The sequence below is a fragment of the Hyperolius riggenbachi genome, chromosome 6 (genome assembly GCF_040937935.1).
Source record: "Hyperolius riggenbachi isolate aHypRig1 chromosome 6, aHypRig1.pri, whole genome shotgun sequence".
In the NCBI taxonomy this organism is placed as follows: domain Eukaryota; kingdom Metazoa; phylum Chordata; class Amphibia; order Anura; family Hyperoliidae; genus Hyperolius; species Hyperolius riggenbachi.
In genome coordinates, this window is record NC_090651.1 from 42074792 (window position 1) to 42092483 (window position 17692).

Here is a 17692-nt window from a genome sequence, read left to right on the forward strand (position 1 = left end):
AACTATGTGCAGTGTTGACTGCATGAGAATGTAAATTGCACTGTAAACTCATATCCATAAGGTTGGGGCAGGTGACATTGCTTAAAGGGAACAAGAGACGAAGCACCCTCATGTATTTTACCATATATATCAATGGGAACATGACAGAAAACACCTACCCTGCTTTCTGTCTCATTCTTCTCTGCTAAATCTGCCTGTTATCAGCCCTGATAAGAATCCCTGACTGAGAATTCAGTCTGGCTTTCATCGGAATCATTATAGCTGAGTCAGTCTTCTGTGATGTCTTTTCAAGCCCAAGCCTGCCCCCTTGTGGCTCTGCTTTGCTGCTTCGAGGATAAATAGCAGGAAAGCAGAGCCCCAAGGGGCCAGACTTGGGCTTGAAAAGACATCACAGAAGACTGACTCAGCTATAATCATTCCGAGAAAAGCTAGACTTAATGCTCAGTCGGGGATTTTAATCAGGGCTGATAACAGGCAGATTTAGCAGAGAAGAATGAAACAGAGAGCAGGGTAGGTGTTTACTGTCAAGTCCCCACTGATAAATATGGTAAAATACATGAGGGTGCTTCGTCTCTGGTTCTCTTTAAGAGTGCCTACATCTGAGGGCCCCATGAAAGCTTTTCTATGGGGCCCCTCGATCTCTAGCTACGCCACTGTTAAAGCTGTACTTGTTGTATTGTTGTATATAGAACTGATGCAGCACTTTACAGGGTCCAAAATGATTATAATAATAATAATTTTAGTATTTGTATAGTGCTTTTCTCCTGTTGGACTAAAAGTGCTTGCAAAGCAGCTGCTAGAGCGTACTCAGTGGGCAGTATCAGTGTTAGGGAGTCTTGCCCAAGCACTCCTTACTGAATAGGTGATGGCGTACTAAATAGGAAGAGCCGAGATTTGAACCTAGGTCTCTAATGTCATAGGCAAAGCCCTTAACCAGTATACTACCCCGCTACTATTACATCTCAGACTGTTCCACACACACTCATCTCTACTATAGTCAGTCTAATGTCCCTATCAAAGTCAATTTAGGGGGAGCCAATTTATTTATCTGTATGTTCTTGGTATGTGGGTGGGAGGGAAATCTTGCAAACATGTATTATTTTGTGATCCCGCCCCCATGGAGAAATGCACGTGGTGGTTTTGCAGATAGTGCAATGGTTTATGGGAAATCTTCAGTAATTTCTCCATGAGATAAGAGAGATACATAACAGGAAATAAGCCACTTTGCTGTATTTTTATGCAGATCCATAGATTTATATTTGTTATGTTTTTATCAGCTAATTGTTTTACTGCCTTATCTTGTCTTATCCTTGTCTTAGCATAGATTACAGCAGAGAGGAATACAGAGAAGTGAAAGGAATGTCAACATTTAGCACTCCACCAAGCTACTGAGGGCTTCACTGCTCAGAGAGGATATACAATAATTTGTCAGCTGTGAAAATCCACACAGGTCACGTAAAGGATACCTGAAGTGAGAAAAGTCACAGGAAAATAAAATTAGTAACAGAGCACACCGTTTGCATAAATAATGACAAACAATGGTACTAGTGCTGCCCATTCACTTAAGTGAACCACGGCCTTCAGTAATGTCCATGTAACCCGGGCCTAAAGGATTTATACAAAGATGTCAGCCCCCCTATCCATAATTTGCCCACCATCTTAACGGTTGGACTGAGCAACTTCCATTCAGTAAGTGCTTAAGAAAATAAAGAAAAACCTTAGAATCCTCCATGAGGAGATGGACTAGTAGGAAAGCTGACAGATCTGTCAGATTTTAACTACCTACTGTATGCAGGCCTCCCAAACAAGGACCTGTACCACCTGCAACTAAATGCTGCTGCCAGATTGCTAGCAAACCACTTTCACATTACACCGATGTTTCACTCACTGCACTGGCTACCTTTAAAATGGAGAATACTCTTCAAGATTGGAGTGTTGACATTCAAATCCCTGCACAATTGTGGCCCTGGATACATGAAGGACTTACTGAAACTGCACCACACCCCCCACAATCTCAGATTAGCAGGATTCATAAACTTGGTCACTCCCAGAGTGCACCTCAAAACCTTTGGTGCCAAAGCTTTTTGTCATGCTGCCCCTACCCTTTGGAATTCCTTACCACACCAAGTAAAGACATCCCCATCCCTGGAGTTATTCAGATCCAGACTGAAAAGCCACCTGTTTAGCCTGGCGTTATTCCTCTGCACCACAATTTACCAATCAACCAATTACTGGTCTGAGACATGCTAATGCGCTGCCTTGGAGTCCTATGGAAAAAAGTGTTTTACAAATGTTATTTGTTGTTCTGTTGTAAGTGACAGCAACAATGGAAAAAAACATTTTTAGTGCATTTTATTCTGGGACATAGATACATTTTATATACATTTTTTTGCAATAGTGGTGCTTTAAAATGCACCTTGGCTGATGCTAGGATTTCACATTCCAGCAACTACAGAAGTATTTAGTCAGTTTTATTTGATTTCATGACGCCTCACTGCCATTGGTCTGCCAGGAACCAGAGAATGCCTCTGTTTAGAGATTTGGCAAAGATGGTATTTTAACAATGGCAGCGATCTTCTGAGAATCCAATCATTGGGCATTACAGTCCTGGGAGGCAATCGTCCCCTGGGAGTCATAACGCTTCTGTTCTTATGGAGGCTATTCCAGTCCAGTGAAAATGCCATCTACTGAACAGATGGAATGGATTAATTCCCAGCCTCATCATAATGCCACTGGCAGTTAAGAGAACTCATCAGCTTTCATCTCATTGCAAACCGGACATTCTAAATCAAACTGCATACCAAGTAGCCCATTCTCGGGTTAGGGCATAGCATAGAAACTAATTCTAGATAGGTTTTGAAGCAGAAATCTTTGTAATGACTGTGAATTTGTGTAAGCCAAGTTACTTTCTATATCTAATTATTATTTCTACTGTGAAGCATAACTCTGTGTAAAAAATACATAACTCAGTGTTAACCACTTGAGGACCGCAATGTTAAAGGGACTCCGAGCAGTGCAGAAACTATGGAAAGATGCATATCATTTTAAAGCTCTCTTTCTCCTCTTTCCAATGATATATAAACCGTGGCCCTACGCCTTTTAGTTTTCGCGATTGAATTGCCGCGGCCGCGAGTTCGATCGCGAAAATAGAGAAAACTAAAAGGCGTAGGGTAACGATTTGGGGTCGTCAGAAAGAGGAGAAAGAGCTTTAAAATGATATCCATCTTTCCATAGTTACATTGTATTACACAGGGCGACTTTTTCCTAAAGTCCGCAGCTCCATTCTGCTCCATTCTTTTTCTAAAAAAATCCCCCTAAAATTACAGTCAAAATGAATTAAATAAAAAAATACTAAAATGAATCCCTTCTAAATTTCACCCTTCTTCCCCTCCCCCATAGTTATCAAATAGAGACACTTGTAAGGAAAAAACCTAACAGTTAAAAAAAAACATAACTAGTTGACTTAAAGTGTACCTGAGAGGCCGTGTGTGGGCCAATTTATACTTTCCTAAAGCTTCCTCCAGCCCCATGAGCTGCCTGGAGCCAATTGCCACCATTCCCGGCCACTCTGTTCTCTTAGAATCGCTTCCGGTACTGTGGTCAGTTACGGCCAGTCGTGGTGTTCCTGCTCGGCCACGTGCTCAACCACACCGCGCTCCCGTGCCCAGGAGTGTTCTTCGCCTGCGCAGTACTGAACACCTCTACTGGAGGAAGCCCCAGTTAAATACAAATTGGCCCACACACACCATCTCAGGTTCCCTTTAAGCGCTCAGCTTTTTAATATGTATGTCATGAGAGTATATTACTGTTGTTTTAGCAAATAATGGTTTGTAATTATTGACAGGATACAAAAAACACAAACAGTATATTGACGACGTAGATTGTACTAGAAACATATTTTAATTGTTTTGATAGCTGGGACAAATGGGAAAATACAATGTGTGGGTGTTATGTATTGCTTATTTTAAAACTATATGGGATAGAATTGGAGAAATAGTGTACTTTTTTTCTTGCTTTCCCCTATAAAATGCATAGAAAATGAAGTAATTACTGAAAACAAGTATTGTTTAAAAAAAAAGCCTAATTTGTGGCGAAAAAAGCGAAATATATATCATTTAGGTATGATAAGCAATGATAGAGTTTTGGCAAATGAATGGGAGGAGCGACAACAGGTAAAAATGGCTCTTGGCGATAGGGGTAAAATTGCCTGTGGGTGAAGTGGTTAATGCTTAATATACACTTATCTATTTCCCCATTCCAGTCCTGTCAGATTCGATCAAACACATTGATTTTCAAATACCCACTTGTGGGGTGGCTTAAAAGGAATGAGGACCCATTCACACTTGAGCGTTTTGCAGGTGATTTCGGCAAAACGTTCAAACGCTATTGCTTTTCAAAGCGCTAGGGTATTAAAAGTCTATGAGTCCGTTCTCATTTGGGCGATTTGCACTAATCGCCGCAAATCGCCCAAAAATGCTAAACGCAAACACGTAGCCTGCACCGTTTTCAGGCGATTTCCCGTCGATTGCGTTTCATTGCTATAGAAGCACAAAACGCGATCACAAAAAAATTGCCAGGTGTGAATGGTGAATTTTTTTGGCCGTTAATCGCCAAAAAACGTCAGAGCAAAACGCTAGCAAAATCGCTAGCGTTTTGCGATCAGCAATTCTGAATGGGCCCTTAGGAATGTGTAGCCATTGAAAAAAAAGTGTTATTTTCGTCCTTCAAAGCAATTCACATTATATGTAAAATTACCCAGATATTTTGTTACCAATTTTGCTCACTATGCGCAGAGATGTACAGAGGCGCCGGTAGGAAAAAAGTCGATAAAAAGTTTAAAATTGTTCCGTTGCGGTGGTGGACCAGCCAACCATAAACAGACACATGTACTGTCGAAATTCAAACAATATACAATTTATTCATTTATTCCCAATGAAAGTCGCAACGCATTTCGCAGGCAAAAACCCGCTTCTTCAGGCAATTAAAGGCAGGAGCAATACACGGCATCTCTGTGAAATTTTGCTCACTAGTTTTTTTCTTCTATGTCATTACATTGAAACTGAGGTGAGAGTGATATGGAGGCTGCCATATTTGTTTCCTTTTAAACCATACCTCCCTACATTTTGAGATCAGAAAGAGACACCTAAGCCACACCTCTGCCGCACCCCTAAACACCCCCCCCCGGCACACCCGTAGTTACGCATACCATAAAGATTTCATAAGAAAACCTGTTTCTCAAAGGACCGGCACCACACAAGGTAAATATAGCTCTTTCAAGGTTTTATTGATGCAGACATGACTCCAACAACAAACAGTTGTTTCGGCCTCCTCTGGCCTTTTTCAAGTTGTAAAATGGTCATATAAAACACCTAATGTGAAAAACATGCATATATAGGACAAGACCCACCCCTCTGGTGAAGCCTCAGACCAATCCTCAGGAGCGCACAAAGGAGGACCTGATGGGAGACTAATACGTCCAACATGGACCAATAGATACTGCATAGTTCAAAAATCAACTCACCAATCAGGTGAGCAGAAGGGGTCCCCGCTGTAGGCAGCCATCGTGAGGGCAGAACGGGCGCATCATCGCTACATAGCCGCCGCCTCCATCCACGGAGACAAGCGGTATAACATCCGCGTCATGTGACAGAGTCACATGATCTGGTCAGCTGTAAGACCTAAGCCAATCCTGTGCGCCCCCAAAAACAAACCTCCCAGGAACCCGATGAACCTCAGGCCCAGGAGGGGCAGATAGCGAATTCCAGTCTAGTGGTAAATATTTCCTCCCATGTGTTATCTGAGCTTGAGGAACATGTGCTTAACTATGGCTTGTCCTATAGTCCCACTTATTTACCCGACTTTTTTCAGCTGGAACAAGACCTTTATTGTTTTTTTCGTTCAATTAAGCTTAAACATTTTTTTGGTACTGTTCCACAAGCCTCATTCCCTAGAGAGTATGGGAATGTAGACAGTGATAGTCTACATTTGAAAGACTCTGGCTTGCGTAACTCCAGTACCTTTAAACCTCCTAGCCACGCTATTATTGACGCTTACGTTTCTAAGGTTACGGAGGATTTATTAGCTATTGAACGGGACTACAAGAATGGGAAGTTTCGTGTCTCGCATAATCTGTCAAAAGCTGAGAATGATGCCCTTAAGGGACTACAGAATAATATTGGGATTGTTCTATGCCCTGCAGATAAGGGGGGAGCTGTAGTTGTAATTGACCGTGATCAGTATGTTGGTGAGATCATTCGACAGCTGTCCGACAGTAATGTATATGTGGAACTACAATGTGACCCCTTACCTAGGATCCAGAGATACATATTGGGAGTTTTGAGAGATGCTTTAGCTAGGGATATTATTGATGAACCGTTGTTCAGATTTTTGCAACAGATTAATCCCACCACGCCACATATATATATTCTTCCAAAAATCCATAAGACTTTGCAGTGTCCTCCTGGACGGCCTATTGTGGCGGGGGTGGGATCAGTCTTTGTCCCTTTGGCACAATATTTGGATAAGCTTCTCCAACCCATGGTGCGATCTCTGGATTCCTTTATACGTGATACGGGTATGTTTTTGAACAAATTGAGTGCTTTACCATCACTTGAAGGGGATGTGGCATTGGTCACTTTGGATGTTGAGAGCCTCTACACCTCCATCCCACATGATGGGGGTGTAGAGGCGGTAGACTGGTACCTCATGACGCAATCAGATTGTACCTCCCCGCAACGTAGATTTTTGATTAAACTTCTTGAGATTGTGCTTAAAGAAAATTATTTTGAATTTGAGGGACGATTCTTTGGCCAACTACGGGGCACTGCCATGGGTTCCAATGTGGCCCCGTCCTATGCAAACCTCTTCATGGGGCTATATGAAGAAACCTTTGTTTATTTGAACCCCATGTTCCGCCAGCACGCTTTGTGCTGGTGGCGGTATATTGATGACGTGTTTTGCATATGGAGGGGGCCACGTGATACATTGGATAGTTTTATTGATACTGTACACCGGCAGTGCCCGGCTATAAAATTGACAGCAAATTGGGACACGCAACAATTACCCTTCCTTGATGTTTTAGTCTGTTACAATAATGGGGTTATATCCACCGATTTGTATACCAAGCCGACGGACAGGAACTCCATCCTCCACTATGGGAGTTTCCACCCTGGTGGGGTGAGGGATGGGATTCCTGGAGGTCAATTTTCTAGAGTGGACAGGATTGTGAGTGAGCCTGAAAGATGTGCCGACCGTAAGAATGAACTCAGTGCGAAATTTCAATCTAGAGGTTACCCTATGGAGGTCTTGGGTGATAGAAAACGTTTTCGCGGGCGTCGTCTGAAGGGGGTACCGCGTATACCCTTTGTTTCCACCTACAACACCTGTAGTGATGTGGTGGCAAGGACGGTACGCAGGCATTGGCACTTGTTAAGGGATGGTTTCCCTACAGTGCCTGAATTTAGGTTTCCTCCCTTGATGTCGTTTCGCTGTGCGCCTACACTGCGAGATAAATTGCGAGTTAAGTCGGCACCTCAATTTCAGCCTCATGTGGCAAGAACTGGGATGTTCCCCTGCCTGTCCTGCCATATGTGCAATAGTGTTATACGAGGTAACACCTTTTTACATCCCACTTTGGGCACTGTGTATCATATCAGGGGACATTACACGTGTGATTCTAACCATGTTGTATATTTATTGAAATGTCCATGTAGCTTTATATATATTGGTATGACTACACAGTGTCTGAAGGTGAGGATCTCTGCACATAAATCAGCCATTAGAAATGGCATGGCAGGACAGGCAGTGGCAGAGCATTTCACGTCATGTGGGCACAGTGTTTCCCAGCTTAGAGTTATGGCGATAGATGGGGTTCCACCGAATTGGAGGGGAGGAGATAGAACCAAGGAACTTTTACGCAGGGAGGCGGGCTGGATCAGGCGTATGGATGCCATGGGAAGGGCAGGGCTCAATCGTGAGCTTGACCTGGGGTTCTGTATTTGAATTGTGGTTACCTGACTGTGTACTTCTGTTATATATTCTGTATAGTTGGCACTTCGTGGTTTTAATATGTTTATTTTGTTTTCATTTCAGATCATCAGAGGACGCATATGGAGTGCAGGAGGTGGCCCCCTTTAACCACGCAGCAGTATGGTGAGTGCTGCGGATTGTATATACTTGTTATGTGTTTATGTTGCCATGGCGACATTTTCCGCTGTAGCACCACCTACTGTGATGATGCGTGGGCTGTGTTGAGCTGAGTGACGGCTGGGGCGCACAGGATTGGCTTAGGTCTTACAGCTGACCAGATCATGTGACTCTGTCACATGACGCGGATGTTATACCGCTTGTCTCCGTGGATGGAGGCGGCGGCTATGTAGCGATGATGCGCCCGTTCTGCCCTCACGATGGCTGCCTACAGCGGGGACCCCTTCTGCTCACCTGATTGGTGAGTTGATTTTTGAACTATGCAGTATCTATTGGTCCATGTTGGACGTATTAGTCTCCCATCAGGTCCTCCTTTGTGCGCTCCTGGGGATTGGTCTGAGGCTTCACCAGAGGGGTGGGTCTTGTCCTATATATGCATGTTTTTCACATTAGGTGTTTTATATGACCATTTTACAACTTGAAAAAGGCCAGAGGAGGCCGAAACAACTGTTTGTTGTTGGAGTCATGTCTGCATCAATAAAACCTTGAAAGAGCTATATTTACCTTGTGTGGTGCCGGTCCTTTGAGGAATACGCATTACTGTGACCCCCAGGTACCGGGGTGAGGACCTTGGCACACCAATTTTTATTTTTATTTTTGAGCCTTGTTTGGAGCTCCTGGACTCTTGCAACATAAGAAAACCTGTTGTTTTATAATCAATACTAGTTGGCTGGCAGCCCTGCTGATCTATTTGACTGTAGTAGTGTCTGAATCACACCAGAACCAAGCATGCAGCTAATCTTGTCAGATCTGACAATAACCTCAGAAACACCTGATCTGTTGCATGCTTGTTCAGGGTCTATGGCTGAAAGTATTAGAGACAGAAGATGAGGATCAATAGGATAGCCAGGCAACTGATATTGCTTAAAAGGAAATAAATATGGCCGCCTCCATGTAACTCTCACCTCGGGTTCACTTTAATTCCCTATGTGATCAATTGTTGCTATTTACATATTACGTAAGTATATCCTATGTAAATGCGAACCACAAATTTAGCCAAACGTGACCTTAACCGCGTTGTACTTTTGATGAATTTGCACTATGTGCCCAATCATCTGTGACTCCAGTCATTAGTAGGGCGATAGTACATCTCTCCAGCAATGACTTGTGACTGCACTTTGCCAATTGTAGTTTAGATAATGGAACAGTAATCACTTTGTCTGACTTATTTGTCTTCTCAATGAGAGTTGTTATGTTCTGCAACATTGGCCTTTATGTGTCCCATTATGGCTCCGTTTCATCGTCAGCGACTTATCAAAGGCCTGAAAAGTTGCTCCTGTTGATATCAAAGTTTGCCACATCGTGTTGATGAAAGAGGTCGCATCCTGGGAAGTTCAAAGAATATCCGATTCATGGTTTTCTTCTTTTTGTGCAGGTCTTGCTTATCTGTGACCAACATTGTCCTAAAAAATATATTGTAAAGTATGTATAAAACAGGCACCCCAAAAATGAACATGTTTCACCGTCAATTTCATAGATTGATATAATCATAATAGAACCAGATGTGTAATTCTGGTATTCTATAAAGAGGACACAAGTTCCTCCACCTCCCTCGAGTATATGACTCGAGTATAAACCGAGACCCCCATTTTTGGAGCCACTTTTTTTGGCCCAAAAACTCGGTTTATACTCGAGGTAGATTGCTGTTATCTGTGATATTGCTGCACTGTATTTGCATTGATGTTATTTCTGAGTAATATAATGCTGTGTTATGTAAGATTTTATGTAGTTGCACTGTCCCTGACCAAGGTCGGTTCTAGAATTTTTGCTGCCTGAGGCAAACATCGGGGGGTTTGTCGCATTCGTTGCCCACCCCGATATTGCTTGGCGTTACTGCCATGCACCCGATCAAGCAAGTCGGCCCTACATCTTGCAGCATGTCTGACGCAATCATCGATTGGGCATACACTTGACAGCACTGATTTTCATCCAATTTGGTTATAATAATAAAATCGGATGGTCGATCGGCCGCCAAGTCGACTGATGTATGGCCATCCGTAGACTTTGCAGATATATCTACTGTATTAGGGCCGGATTTACCATAAGGCACTGTAGGCACGTGCCTACAGGCACCTGATGATGGAAAGGTGTCTCACTCCCCTCCCCGAGAGCCTCCCTATCTCCTTCCCTATGTAGAGTCCTGATGAGTGTGTCAATGAGAGGTTACTCACCCTGCTCCAGGCATTCTACTGATGAGATCTCCCTTCAGTCTGGGGAACCTTTACATACATAATATTGAGGTTCCTCTAGCTGCCTAATACTTTGGGGCACCTCTAGCTACTTAATATTGAGGATCATTTTGGCTACCTAATACTAAAGGTCCCCATGTAGCTAGCTTTGACAGGCAAGGTAAGTAAGGGAGCAGTGATAGCTGGGCCAGCCAGTTCACTTGTGGTGCACTTCAGTGGGGGTTTGTAGGCTCATAGTGGGCAAAGTCTAAAGCTGGCCATACACTGGCCCGATTTGCCACCGTTTCGACAGCAGATTCGATCACTGGGATCGAATCTGCTGCCAATCGTTCGCGCTACACGCCGAATTTCGATCCATTTCGTCCGATCCCGTCGATCGCTCCGTGCGGAAAATTACCGTCGATTGCCCGCGGGTAGGGAGCACGTCGCTAGCGGCGTTTGAGTGCCCGACGACCGACGCAATAGAGCGGCAATACATTACCTGCTCCGCCGGCGCGACTACCCCCGGTCACCGCTGCACCATGTCCGCGCTGGTTTCCGGCATGCTTCAGTTCCTCCTGCCAGGCAGGAAGAAGTAAAGCATGCCGGACCTGGAGACCAGAGCGGAGAAGAAAGCGGAGACCTGGGGACTGGAGACGCGCAGACGGAGCAGGAAATGTATGCGGGGGGGAGCGGCGGCAGCACCACCACCACCACAACAAATTGTGAACGGTTTCAGGCGGAAATCGGTTCACAATCTGTTTGCAGTAAAGGTAGCCATACGATCCCTCTCTGATCAGATTCGATCAGAGGGGGATCTATCAGTTGGTCGAATCTGATGGCAAATCGACCAGTGTATGGCTACCTTAAGGTGCCAGGACATCTGTGCCTATAGGCTCCTGTGAGGTAAATCCAGGCCTGTACTGTATGAACCACTACAAGCAAAGGGTGGGGTATTGTAGCACCGTAGTCCCTTTTGTTTTCAGTTTAGAGACTTGTGATTCTGTGTTAAACCTCCGTAAACAATCTCACAGGAAGTGATTAGTAAGTAATGAGATTCCTGCATTGGAGCTCTCCATGGGTATGTCATCTCTTTAGAGAAAAAGTTGTGAAATGCAAAAGTTTCACTTCCCAGCCATTGTGAGTAGGAATGTCCATGATTTCTGGATGAAAACCGCTACCAGTGCGTAATGTCTCTATTTAAAACCAGTGTGCATCATTCAATAAAGTTTTTTTCAATTACTGCTGCTCTGGTCATTGTGATACTGTAGTATTCCCACACCAAACTGCTGTTCTAAAGCTCTGTAAGTGCTCTTAAAGGATGCTTGAAGTGAAGGGTATATGGTGGCTGCCATTTTTATTTATTTTTTAAACAATACCAGATGCCTGGCTGTCCTGCTAATCTTTCATGCACCAGTCACACACCTGAAATCAGCTTGCAGCAAATCCAGCTAGACTTATAGTGAATGGGAACCGCATTTAAAAAAATGAGACAGATACTTACCCAAGGAGAGGGAAGGCTCTGGGTCCTATAGAGCCTTCCCGCTCCTCTCCTGGTCCCCTCGTTCTAGTGCTGGCTCGCCCGGTAGCAGTATTTAACTAATTTAGTCAAATACTGCTTTACCCGGCCGAAGGAGGCTTCAGAAGTCTTCAGGGAGCCCGAGTGCTCCTGAAGAAGGGTGGCCCTGTACTGCACCTGCGCAAGCACGCTCTCTTGCACGCTCACGCCTGTGCAGTATGGAACCGCACGTCTTCGGGAGGACACGGCTCCCGAAGACTTCCAAATACCCATTCGGTGGGGGATTGAAACGGGGGGAGCCAGCACAGGATAGAGAGCTCCGAGAGAGGAGACAGAAGGCTCTATATGACCCAGAGCCTTCCCTCTCCTTAGGTAAGTATTTGCTTCATTTTTTTTTAAATGCGGTTCCCATTCACTTTAAAGAGACTCTGTAACAATTTTTTCAGCCTTAGTTCTTCTATCCTATGAGTTCCTATGCCTGTTCTAATGTGCTGGGGCTTACTGCAGCTCTTCCTAATTACACTGTCTCTGTAATAAATCAATGTATCTTTCCTCTGTCCTGTTTGTCAGGCTAAGGCTTTGATTGTGTGGAATGTGCAGGGCTGCTTGTGATTGGTAGAAGCGATACACACCCTCTGCAGGCCCCCTGCATACTCACACACTATACTTAGCTGAGCCTATTAGAAGCTGGTTAGTTTGTTTGTAAACATTGCCTAAAACTGTTAATTACAAGCCAGGATTGCAGCAGAGAGTGGCAGAAACAGCACAGAGGGGCACAGGAGAAAATAAGGAATAGAATGGTATGCTTTTTAGTGTAAGACTATTAGAGTACAGATTCTCTTTAAAGGAGTACTGTATGGGCCCTTAGGGAAAGAGTTGAACTTACCTGGAGCTTCTAATGGTCCCCTGCAGATGTCCTGTGGCCGCGCAGCCACTCGCCGCTGCCGGTTACTTCTGGAATTTGTGACTTTAAAGTCGCAAAACCACTGCTCTCGCTTCAAAAAATGGTCAGCACCTCCAAGTATTATAGCTCTTAAAACAGCTCTTTTATGTAAAAAGCATTAAAAAAAAGTAAAAAGTGGAGAAAAAGTGCACAGCTTATATCCAGCGACAGCCTGCTGTTTCCGGCCAAGCAGCCTTTCCTCAGGCTGGTCAGACCCACACTAAATCAAATAGCTCAAACACACATCTTATATACAAAAATTGGACCAATCAGGGATGAGAATTGCAAGGAGGACCTAGAGGCCTTACTGCGCCTGTGCTGCCTTCTCTACACTCTCGCTGACATCCCCGGGAGCGCACTGGGGGGAAGGCACGCAGGCACAGTGGCAAATTCCGGAAGTAACCGGAGGTGGGGCTCGGAGTATCGGTAAGTGGCTGCGCGGGCACAGAAACGTCTGCGGGGGACCAATAGAAGCCCCAGGTAAGTTCAACTCTTTTTCCCTAAGGGCCCCCTACAGTAGTCCTTTAAAGACATGCCTCACAACTTTTTGAGATAAGAAAGACGGACACTTTAAGACACACACCTGGCACACCATACACTAGCAAGTTTATACCGTACTTTGCTTTAAATTTTGTAGCTAAGAAGTTTTATTGTTGCCATTAAATGTCCTGATTTACTGAAGATCGAAACACTAATTTGGGTGGTCTTAAGGTTGTCTATTAAGTGCTATAAACAAGATGAGCCCAGAATTTTTATAAAGATGATGAGCTAAAATGCCCAGCTTTATAAAGTAACTGAATATAACTTAATGAATAAAATTGTTTATTTTTTTATAATTTTACTTCACACATTAATTAGTCAGTGTTTGCCAATTGTAAAATCTTTCTCACCTTGATTTACATTCTTAAATCTGTCACAGGTGGCGACACCTTTTACATTGGCAAGGCGCATCCCAACGGAATGCATGTTTGTTGTGTTTCGAAATGAGCAGAAACACTTGGCCTCCCAGAGTGCTCTGGGGCAGAAGGCTGTGTGATGTCATAGCCTAGGCTAAGCATCAATGGGAGGGCGGGGCTGCATACCAATATACAGTACATATAGGTAGCATTTCTGGTGCCGAAACCAGGTTGGGTATCCTGACACAGATAATGGAATGGTTTTTGAATATTTTTATCCCTCCTACATTTTAGAAAATGAGCATCACTGGGATAGCGGGGCTAAATAGCAATATACAGCAACATACTGTATAACGTACATATAGGTAGCATTTCTGATGCCGAAACCAGATTGGGCATCCTGCCACCAATCTTATAGAAAATGAGAACTAGAAACTTTTAGGACAAACTTTTTGAATGTCTGTTTCGTAAAATATCCAGCTGATCATACAGGAGAAAAAAAAAAGTTCTTCATGTTTTCATCATTGTTCAAACATAATACAAAACTGAACAGAACTTCAAACATTTCTGCACCAATTGTGGGTATCATACTGGCATGGCCAGCAGGCATGAAATGATGCCAAAGATTGACTGGTTCATGTTGGGATTTTGTTGGCTTTTTGTACATAACACACTGCCAGAACTTCAAATACTGCTATAAATACTGATGTCTAGTTTACACCACTGATGTAGAAGAATATGTACTGAAAGAATTGGATGACAGCTCTATAAACAGAAGATCAGGCACCCATCTGTTCCTAATAATATTCCAAACATCTGTTTTCTTTTTAGAATATCCCAGGGACATAAGATGCACATGAAATCATACCTAAGGAGATTACAGCTTACAAGTGTTCCCGGCTTACTTAAACTAATATTAATTAAACAAATGTTTTTGTTATTTTTTTTAATTTATTTCAGAAGAGGTTATAAGCTGTGTCACATCTTTTTATGAGTGTTACCCTGCCAAGAAAATTTTATCCCACTTCCTGTTCACACAGATGAATAGACTTCAGCAGTTGAGATCGTAAAGGAGGCGAAGTGGGCAATGGCCTAGGGGGGTACATGCAATAAAGGGTCCTGAAAACAAAAGGATGTAGGAGACTGCCGCTAGTAGAATATCGGTAAATTTACCACTATTCTACTACTTTTTGTTTCCGACAGTAAACTATTAATAATCTTGGATGGAGCAGAGTGGTAGGTACAGGCAGATAGGCACACAGTATAACAAGTTAGAACTCTTTACTGAAGAAAACGCCCAGAGATTAAATCATACAGAACCATCAGGTAATGCAGCTTACTCAGAACAGAGAGGAATGCAGAATCAGCACAGGAAATCATAATACCATAGAGATCACTGCAGCACTTTACATTTTACAGTGACATCCTGTGGTTGCTTTACTATACTGCAGTTTAGATAATTTTGTTGCCATCAATCTTTACCAATATTTTACTATAACCTAACCTAGCCCTACTCTCACACAGGACCCTCCCTTTATCAATGCCTAACCCTTAACCCCCCACCCACCCCCAGCGATTAGCAACAATGGGTGGAAATTTAGTGGGTGACAGGGCAGGCTGCAATGCAAATTGAGGCTTTACATAGTGGGTAGCCCCAGCACCCACTATTTTGTCGACACCTCCAGATGCCCAAATTTCCAGCCATCGACGCAAATTACAGCTTTAACCATTGGCGCCATAGCGGTGCCCTTCTTTTCAAGGTGCCTGCAGCACCCTCTTTACTAGCTTCATGCCCAGGCCCCTTACTGCCTGAAGGAGCTTTTATGTTGAATTTATTATGTTCCTTGCTCTCTCCAATCCTTTTATGTCCAATGAAATCACCTTAATGAAAAATCAACGACTTGGTGGTACCTTTGCAGCTGTGCTAAGGATGAATGTTTCACACATAAGGAAACATAATTTGGGACACAGGATTTCATTACAGCGGGATTATACTCCCACAAGTAAAGTTTCAGCAACTACTCTTAGCTACAAGAACCTTTGAAAGCATTCCCACGCATTCCCTGTGTGTAAAAAGTTTGCTTTCACTGCAGACAGCAGTACAGACTTGCTTATCTCTGGCTAATCGGCAACTATGTACTACTTATTTACTCTTCTTGACTAGTCTTTTCCCATCTGCATATACAAAGTACTTAATAATAAATATTGATGTAAAAAGAAAAATACAATGTACTCTGTATATAATTGACTCCATCCTCCTATACAAAGAAAAAAGAAATGATGGCTTAAAGGAAATGCTGCTTTGCCCGGAAATGTAATCTGTTGATTATTTCAGTGTGAGATCAGCTGGATGAAGCTGTCCGTGTGCTACATGAAAACACAGTAATGTTTGTTAATTGGTGGCGGAGGCTGTGGCCAGGGCCGTGCGTGTAAATGAAAAGTCACAATATTCAATTATCCTAATGATTGCTATGAAGTGACAGCATCATGCTGCAGACGCAGAGTAGAATGAAATTAAGAAACAGTGAAGTACGGCCTTCTTAAAGCATTAAGGACCTGATCCATGTAACCGTGGTAATACTGCTGTGCACAGGTAATATTGGCATGTTATGATACTTGCTTAACACGTGTTACCATAGCAACACTTGCGTTACTCATGTACCTAGGGTCACGCTAATTGCGCAATCCACAGTGCTCTACTGAAGTTAGTATGGGTAATATTGTCATGTACTACCTGCGGCAGAAATAAGTGACACTAAGGCGAAAATAAACTTATGAGATAATGAAGTGTATATGTAGTATGGATAATTAATAAAACATTACTAACAAAGAAAAGAGTCTCATATTTTTTGTTTCTAGTTATATAGTTTTATTTATACCATTGCATCATGCTGTCATAGTTGCAGTTTAGAAACCACACTCTGTATTTTAAGCTGTAAAACAGAGCAGAGCTAATGACCCTTTGAACTTCCCTGCAGTTAAACATCATCTCAAGCTGTCTCTCTCACTGTTAACCACTTAAGTACCAGTGGTCTAATCCCGGCGAATCGCCACGCATACCCGCCGCAATCACCATCATCGCCGCTCGCCGGGGCCATTCCTGACATCCACTCTGCCGCCTCTATGACGGCAGAGTCATGTGAGGCGGTCAAGTGCCGCTTTCATTGGCACCTGACCGTGTCTTTTAATGTAAGCCAATGGGAGTGGCTTACATTGATAGACACGGCCAGGAGCCGGTGAAATCGGCTCCTGAACGGCTCACATGGCTCTGCCGTCATAGAGACAGGCAGAGCCAGTGAGCTGCGGCGAGAAACGTCGGGTTTGAGCGGCGAGATCACTGCGGTCCTTAACCACTTAAGCCCTCGGTCGTTTTCACTTTATGCATCTGAGAAATGTTCACCTCCCATTCATTAGCCTATAACTTTATCATTACTTATCACAATTAACTGATCTATATCTTGTTTTTTCCGCCACCAATTAGGCTTTCTTTGGGTGGTACATTTAGCTAAGAGCTACCTTACTGTAAATGCATTTTAACAGTAAGAATAACAAAAAAAACTGAAAAAATGCATGATTTTTTAGTTTTTGGCCATTATAGTTTTAAAATAATACATGCCTCCATAATTAAAACCCACGTATTGTATTTGCCCATTTGTCCCGGTTATTTCACCATTTAAATTATGTCCCTATCACAATGTATGGCGACAATATTTTATTTGGAAATAAGAGCATTTTTCCGTTTTGCATCCATCACTATTTACAAGCTTATGAAGAAAAAAAAAAAAAAAGAAATATTTCATCTTTACATTGATATTTTCACAGTTTAGACCCTTAGGTAAATATTTATGTTTTTTTTTTTTTTTATTGTATTTTTTTTATTATTATTAATCATTTTATGTGGGTATTTTTGGGAGGGTGGGGTGTAAATAGTATTTGTTTGGGGTAAATATATGTTTATTTT

General features: G+C 43.0%; 1 long non-coding RNA gene across 1 annotated transcript in view; it reads right to left on the minus strand.

The window, feature by feature from the left end:
* Nucleotides 1-8916: 8916 nt before the first annotated feature.
* Nucleotides 8917-17692, minus strand: part of LOC137522411 (uncharacterized) — a 52052-nt gene continuing 43276 nt past the window's right edge. The window contains exon 3 of the long non-coding RNA XR_011022288.1: nt 8917-9608. This is a non-coding gene — a long non-coding RNA (uncharacterized lncRNA). The remainder of the gene's footprint in view (nt 9609-17692) is intronic.